The sequence below is a fragment of the Papaver somniferum genome, chromosome 5 (genome assembly GCF_003573695.1).
Source record: "Papaver somniferum cultivar HN1 chromosome 5, ASM357369v1, whole genome shotgun sequence".
Taxonomy (NCBI): domain Eukaryota; kingdom Viridiplantae; phylum Streptophyta; class Magnoliopsida; order Ranunculales; family Papaveraceae; genus Papaver; species Papaver somniferum.
In genome coordinates, this window is record NC_039362.1 from 176828301 (window position 1) to 176836867 (window position 8567).

General features: G+C 34.6%; 1 long non-coding RNA gene across 1 annotated transcript; it reads left to right on the forward strand.

Annotated features, from left to right (window-relative positions):
* Positions 1-3710: 3710 nt before the first annotated feature.
* On the forward strand, positions 3711-5385 carry LOC113278213. Its single transcript, XR_003325365.1, has 3 exons — positions 3711-3795; positions 4963-5064; positions 5321-5385. It is a non-coding gene; the product is annotated as an uncharacterized LOC113278213 (long non-coding RNA).
* The last annotated feature ends 3182 nt before the right edge of the window (positions 5386-8567 follow it).

An 8567-nucleotide genomic window follows, 5' to 3' on the forward strand; every position in this document is an offset into this window, starting at 1 on the left:
AACATGATGAGTGGCTAAAATACCTGGTGATTGAGGCAATGGAGGATCTATTCACTCATGTTTGATTGGTAATATTTTTATTTATAATTTCGTTAATTATTTCTTAATTATTTGTGAATCAGTTTGATGTTTTATGCTTAGAATATATTCTTTGATAAATCATGCTTAAGGATTACAACTTAATATTTGGACACCTTTTAAATTAAAAAGTGATTTAATAAGAAAAAGAGCTTAATAATAATTTCTGAAATATTATTTATAACCAATCAACTTGAAGTAATAGTGAATCCTGAACCTTAATCTTTCTAAAATCTTGACATTACTATTAATTTCCTTCATTTATTTATTTGTTTAAATCTTAAAAAAAGAGTTACCTTCACAAGTTCGAAAAGAACCCAGTTTTCACCACTATCTACAACAACATTCAAAAATACATCAGTCAGTCAACGACCCCCAATGCATCAACTGCAACTTTTACGACCCAGACTCTAATTAGACAATAAACTTACCACCCTTATACAAAATATCTCATTACTTTATCACTTTGAACCTAAGTCTCACAATTTAAACAACCATTATTACTCTATCAAATTCGGATCGTATAGGCAACTTTTTTCCTTCTTGTTCAGTGAATAAGATTTTCATTAAAAAGGCTTAAGACTCAAAATTAGTCCGACTTACGACCATCTAATATAGAGGGTAAGCCTCTTTTCATATTAGGTTTATCTACTAAGAATTTTTGAGAAATACATGTTGGTGGATAATAAGTCCAATCCACTTCTGTAACTAATGTCTTTGCATATTAGTTAGAGCAAGTCTTATGGTGGAATCCATCCATCTTCCATCTTCCACGCCACCTCAACACTTGGAATTGTAGATGGAAGTGCAAGTGTAGTGGTGGAATAGTAGAAACGCTATTCTTAATAGCACCAAGTAGAGCTATTAAGATTAGCGCTACCTTGTGCTATTAAGAATAGAGCTTTTTTCTCAGCCGTTAGATTTTCAACAGCTCATCTTAAATCTACGGATAAAAAAAAATCTCTATTCTTAATAGCGCTCAGTTCTATTAAGAATAGAGCTCAACGCTATTCTTATTAGCGTTTCCATGGATTCCACGGACCCTTCCACGAAATCATGGAACCCTGCTTGAATTTTCTGTAGAAGACCCCAACTTGGAAGCCACTATACTTGACATTTCATGGTTTTTCCACACTTGGAATAGCTTGGATTCCACCATAAGACTTGCTCTTAAGGACTCTACAATTAACTAATGTCTTTCCATATTAGTTAAGGACTCTACAATTAAATTTGTTGTCCTAAGAGCAAAATAAAAACTCAAAAAATTTGATGCATGCTTTTCTAATTTATCTGCTTGTCCAAAGTATTTCTACTACGCCAAGAGATCTCTGATGATTTTCCATTGAGATAATTGAACAAACTTTCACAGTCACCCTTTATACTAAATTGTTTGATACTCTTTTTCTTTTACCATTATGTTGCTTGAATAACACCTGTTGTTTCTGCTTCTTGTTGATCTGTACTTGTATGTGGTCTTTCTCTTCCTCCTTCAAATTCACAAGAATCATTTATTTAGGCAACTTGTATAGGCAATAATGTACTTTTTTTTGTTTTTGTTTTTTTTGAAAATTGGGAATACATTAAAAAGACTAACTTAAAAGCATTAGTAGCCCTGGTTATAATAATATTACATCCATCCATAATAGCTGGCAAATTAGAAGAATTACGTACATGAAAAGTAAAGTGCAAGCAATAGAAGGTAAATTGTAAAACCACCGAAAGGTGATGGACACGCATATGTTGCCTCATTAAAAACCTTGACAAGGAAAACTTATAGTCATAGGGATAAAATCTTGACGAAGGAAAAGAGCACTACGCGATGAGTCCTAAAGGAGATCCTAAAACTAAACATGCAAAGTTAACGAACACATTTGTAATTCTTCAATAACCTAGGAAGTATTCATTCTCCATTGTTAGCGGATGAGTAGTCTTCTAATACTGGCAGTATGTTGCGAAGATTGAGCATCTTTTCTCGCGATAAAACTATCAAGGTAGATTCCTGAGGCCTTCTACCACGAACAAGTCTGATAAAAGTGTCATGGCGACCCATACCAGAAAGATATCTCTTCTTAATGATTGAGGATGTCGGAATAGCCTTAATTTCCCACAATCGAAGATTTGCTTGGTGAGAGTTGCATTTTTGATATGGGACGTATTGGGAGTTGGGATAACTGTTTCCAGGATTTGCTGATATCTTGGATATTTATTAAGATATTCATTAGTTTGTTATTTTATTAATTTGGATAATTAGTTTCTTTAATATGTTTATCTTGTTTAGGGAGGTTCTAGGCTTTAGGGTTTATGTTTGCAGGATATATATAGCCTTTTCTATTGTCATTGTAAATCAGATGCGACTCGATATTATCGTTTAATGAAAATTATGAAGTTGTTGGTTTATACCATTGATTGTTATTCTCTTTAACTCTTGGATTAGAGTCTTTGCTCCTGGATTAGAGTTTCTATCATCACCTTAAGGAGTGGATTCTCCTTCTCTTTTATCGCTTCCACTTGTGCCATATCAGGTGGTATCAGAGCAAGTTCGCTCCTACGATGTTCGTCTGTGAAGCCGCCTAGAAGAATCAGTTGAGTATTCATTCGATCTCTAGGTTTTTTATTAAAAAAAAAATAATTGAAGTTTCGGGTTCGTGTTCATCATCAAAGCCGCGTTTCCAGTTCCGGAAAGATTTCCTCTAACTCCTCCGTTTCTTAATTATTTGGGATTCTGGAGAATCAAGATTTTATTGATTACGTATAGTTGGAAAGGAGGCCCGTTTGATTAAGGTCAGACACAAACTAAGTTGTTGGGATCTTCTTTTACATGTCATCATAAACCAAATCCCCCCAACTGCTTTATTCACTTATACCCAATCTTATATTCTTCCATGTTATTACCTGATCCTGTTTAAGCTTCCTGAATAAATTAGTCACCCAAACATCAAAACTTCAGAATGATGGGATAACTTCATGTTCAATTACCCAAGTTTGTTGGAGCAGTTAATGGTAGGGGATGTTATTTTGTAATCGACGGTAGTTGTGAAGAAAATCTGGTATCGAAAAGAATGGCAGAATTATTGGGTCTTGATATAGATTGGTATTCTTATGCTGATCCGATAGAATGGTTTAACAACCGAGAAATAATTACTCCGATTGGTGGTTACAAATTTTCATTGTCTATCGGTAATAGTTATTCTAACTCAAATTTCATGAAGTTGTTGATATGGATTTTTGCTACATCGTATTAGAAAGACCTTGGTTAGCTAATGTTTATGTCGTACGCAATTGTTATGACAATATTTATCTATGTTATAAGGGACAATAGTGTTTTTCCAGATGGACGGAGATCTACAGTTTGGACACATAAAGGACGGTCTAGATCGAGTGGTTAACATGTTTTTACAATTTCCTCTACGGTTTTCAAGTTGGACGGAGACCCACAGTTTCAATACATAAAGAATGGCTGAGATTGCTCATCACATTTATAACGCTCTAATTTTATTGATTGTTCTCATTTATTTTCATTCAAAGCGAGAAAACTATATAATGTTAGGAGCGTTTCAATGTTGCTCGGCTAAATCAATTTCATTCATAAACCCTAACTATCCTCGACCTTCTTCTCGCTGTTGCCGGTTTATGTTTTCGTTTGGTAAACTTGGAGCCTCTTCGTAAACCAATTTCTAGGGTTTAGCCATTCCATTCGGCAATACTATGATTTGTACGGTTAGGACTTCAATCCCTTTTCCCTGTTTCTTTTCTTTGGATTGTTTTGCTTATGAGTTTTGATTTGATTAAAAAGTGACATCAGTAAGATATAGGGGTCAATACCCGATCATACGAACTCTAATTTCTTATTTTTCTTCTTTTTCGTTCCATGTTGTATGAATAGACACCCCCTATCGAATAGATCCATTTTTAAATCCAGGTATCTTTTGCATTTTACCAATTAAGATAATAAGGAATTAGGGTTCTTATTTCATATTTCATAAATTAATGTGCAGTATGCCTTTTCACTACAAAACAGAAGGTCTCTTGGGACGGCCAAAAAACGTCCCAAGAGGACAAAAAACCGTCCCAAAAGGTATTAGGGACGGTTTATGTACCGTCCCCTGTTTTACCGTCACTAATACTATTTGGTCATGTTTTCTTTTTGGGACAGACATATTTTAGCCCTTGATTTAAATATTTTATGATTATTAGGGACGGTCAGGCCATCACCGTCCCAACTATCCTTCTTTAGGGACGGTTTTTTCAAAACTGGCCGTCCCTAGAAGCATTCTTTTTTGTAGTGTTTGTAATTGCTACGTACTGTATTGGGCCAATTCCATGTTATCCTGGTTCATTTTGGGAAGCTCAGACACTTTTTTTTCTTTCCGGGAGAATTTGCCCGTGGTGTATAAAGTTATATATGACCAAATCTTAAACGACCATAGATTAAGATTACGATTTGAGTTTATATCTAAGGGTCGTTTTGATGTTCAGGAATGTGGTCATCAAATGTCATTTTATAGTGGCAGCATTGAAGCAAAGATGAGATCAACATCATATGTGCAACATTAGCTTTTGGGTTGGGTAAATTGACTTTTACACTAATCTGGTTAAATTTGTATGTCATTTGTTGACCTACAGATTTTGCAGGTATCAACAATCCTCATCCATCTTTCACTTCAGAATTCTATTGAAGCTAATTGGACATGCGATTAGCATCCTAATGTTCCGTGTTCTACAATTTTGTTTAAAACCGTTGTGTATAAACCACAAGCTTTAATACATAGAACTTTTTTCTCCATATATATTATGAGTTTTTGTTCTTTACCGCAATTCAATTCTTATACCATTTTTTTCGAAGTCAATTATGTGTACGTTATTAATTGGGAACGGTGATGGCAGGACGACGCACGGAGTCAACACAGCGAATAAGCCAGATGCAGAATATGGCCAGGAAACCCCGGGTGGAGGCACTGGCCTTCCATTTGCACCCACTCATGAATAGTAAGTTCTCTTCTCCGAAACATGTTTTTCATTTTGGTCTCTAGATAGATCAACTGCTAATTTTCACTAAAGTTGATGGGTAGTTGGGTAGTTTTGAGGTGGTTTTACTTTCTTAACAATGGTACTCGATTTTTTTTATTGGTTTTGGATGGTCGTCATCTCAAATTATTATAGTATTTGACTGGAAAATATAATAGAATCTCATAATCTATGACAACTTGCATTATGTTTTCTTTTAATCAATTTTTTTCCGCAGGTAAGATTCCCTTATATATGCCTACAAAGTTTGAGGCCACATGTTAAGGAAGATTATCACTCCTTTGATCATTCAATTTGGTAAGACCCAAAAAAAAACTATTATCAAATGGAAAGTTACTTGAATATTATATATTCATGCATATACATACTACAATTCTTATTGATGAATACACATTCACTGTCTACAGATATACAAAAACGCCTTGCATACGGGTATATATGTGGTGCAATGGCAGCGCGTCTGGTTTCAGGCTAGAAGGAGACATGCTCAATTCACGCCATATTATTTACCCTCCCATTTATAATTCTGCTGATAGAAAAGGTTAGTCATGATTCTTACGTGGAATTGTAACATTTTACATACTAACCAACTTGCTTTGACGGATCTGTTTGGTCGTAACTACTTTATCGAAGTTCGTAATTTGTGTAGTAGTCTCACACTCTCACTTTGCGATTTCATTTTAAAAAAATTGATAAATAGGTTATGTTTCTCCGTATAGAAGTCTTTTTAGGTGGAATTCAGGTGGAATTAAAGCTTCATCATTTGCTTATGATATTTTTCTCATGTGTATGTTTCTTCAATCTATACAATTCTCAAATAACCATGTCTATTGTACCCATACTAATTTCGGATACTTCAGTTGCTCTTTGTTTTTCTTTTACATTTAAAGAGCTATTGCACCAGTCCATTGTATGCAACTGCTGACAAAATATGAGCATGACATCGTGTATCTATCCCAGGAAAGAACATGACAGTGCCTATAAGCAACAACATGCAATGGCAGCGCCGCTCCAAACGACTCACATACACAGGCACCAGGATTGTAGAGGCTAACCAAGTACATAAATATTACGGAGAAGTGGTTAATAACCAATATACTACAACACTCTTTCATAGTTTTGATAATTGTTGTTCTTTTAACAAAAAATTGTTGCTTCTCAATAGAAATTTTACGTATCTTCGGTGGTCATGTTATTGTGTAAGAAGATATTGATTATAGTATCATTTAACTATGGGTTTGAGTGATGTTTGAAGAGGTAAAGTTATAGGTTTAGGGTTGGCAAGAATTTGTTGAGCATTTTTTGTGAAAGGCAAATCGGGAACTTTATGTATTAAAGTTGAAATGTTCTTAGGTTCCCTTTTATTCATTTCGTTCAAAAAGATCCCTCCATTTGTTTTTTCTGATTTTTTAATTTTTTATGTTGTTGCTTAGGGACTGCAATTTTTTTGTCTTTTTACCTCCATTACGATTATACTACTTTTCTTGAGTTCTTCTGAGCTAGTTATAAGATTTAGAAAATCGATTTGATGGTAAATTTGGAGATGGTGGTGTTTTTTTTTTTTTTTTTGAGAAGCTTCTCCAAAAATCATTTCAAACTTCAATTATTTAGTTGTTGTATTTATGGGTTACTGAGAAATCCCGCAGTTAGATCTTGTGAAGACGAATTTGAAAAACAAAATTGTCAAAAAAAAAAAAAAAAACATTACCAAGCAAATACTATTGTGTATGCATTAATCATGTTGTAAAAAAAGAAAATTCTTCAGCCAACCGAATACATTTTCATTATATTGTTTTCCAGTATTATTACGTTGTAAAACTGAGATTTACATTGTTAGTGTTATTATTGCATCTCTCTTTGTGGAGCAATATAACCAGAGTAATGGTTTCTACTTTCTAAGATAGATGAGTTCATACAATAATTAAGAATTAAACAGAGATAAGGATAATGCAGCGTAAAAACCAACGCCACCAAATAGGGAGGTGTCTATATGAATTCAGCCATGTCATGAAGTAAATATGTTGTTGAACCCAAAGTATAAACTTGGGGCATATAGACTAAGAGAGACCTATTGCCAACTGACAGTAGATGGTAATCATGGTATGAGCCCTTCATCGTATGTCTGTCTGCCCAAACCTATGAAATGTAAAAGGAAATGACCTCACTTGCACATCACCTTGAATAAATACATGGCACACACTGAATGAATTGTAACTAAGACGGTGATCCTCATTATCATCACTAGTCCTAACCTATCATTTAGTTGTTGATTATAATTTTAATTTCCAATGTAGAACAAAAAATACAATTTCTAGGGAAGGTTTTAGTGTAACGAGATGCCAGTCCATTCTCTTTAAAGTACTGCACGCGCATGATTAAACGTGTTAGTTACGGGGAAAAAACACAAATGAAGCTTATTTGTGCATCAAATCGCTAATATATAAGAAACATAAGATCGCATTAAGAAGCCGCCCAACCCCAAAGCACGTGCCGTTACGGCACGGATCATATTCTAATGAATTTATATGGGAGGAAACAAAAATCATGCTAATACCGGGAAAACGACTTCCAAGTGAATCCAAGAAGGTAGCTTTTAAAAGCGCACTTGTTACAACAGGTGAAGCCGAGTGTCAAAACCATTTTGGAGAAGTTAGACACGACATCAGCAATGATGTCCAGTCAACTAATCTAGTGACAAAAGACATTCAGGTCCTTAATAATGGTCTTCCCTAAATGGTAGTTTCCAAGAGCAGTTATGAAGATCCCATATACCGAGTTTTATGATAGTGCAACCGTCACTTATGAAGTTTCCAAGAGCAGTTATGAAGATCCCATATACCAAGTTTTATGATAGTGCAACCGTCACTTATGAATGCCGCATAGACTATGCATGGGAGTTCTCATTGGAATTTTTATGTTATGAGCGCTGGGTCAATAAACATTTATCATCGACTTTGAGGCAAAAGTTGTGTTCCGAATGGCTAGTAATTCCCATGCATAATTTAAGATCGAGTTGTGCTACCGGTGGAAGTTCTAAAGTTCTTTCTTCAACTCGTCATTTTCAATGTAAAATCGATGCGAGTTTTGTCGCAGCAGGGGAGCCTGATACGGGACGTATTTGGAGTTGGGATAACTGTTTCCAGGATTTGCTGATATCTTGGATATTTATTAAGATATTCATTAGTTTGTTATTTTATTAATTAGGATAATTAGTTTCTTTAATAAATTTATCTTGTTTAGAAAGGTTCTAGGCTTTAGGATTTATGTTTGCAGGCTATATATAGCCTTTTCTATTGTCATTGTAAATCAGCTGCGATTCGCTATTATCGTTTAATGAAAACTATGAAGTTGTTGGTTTATACCATTGATTGTTATTCTCTTTAACTCTTGGATTAGAGTCTTTGCTCCTGGATTGGAGTTTCTATCATCACCTTAAGGAATGGATTCTCCTTCTCTTTTATCGC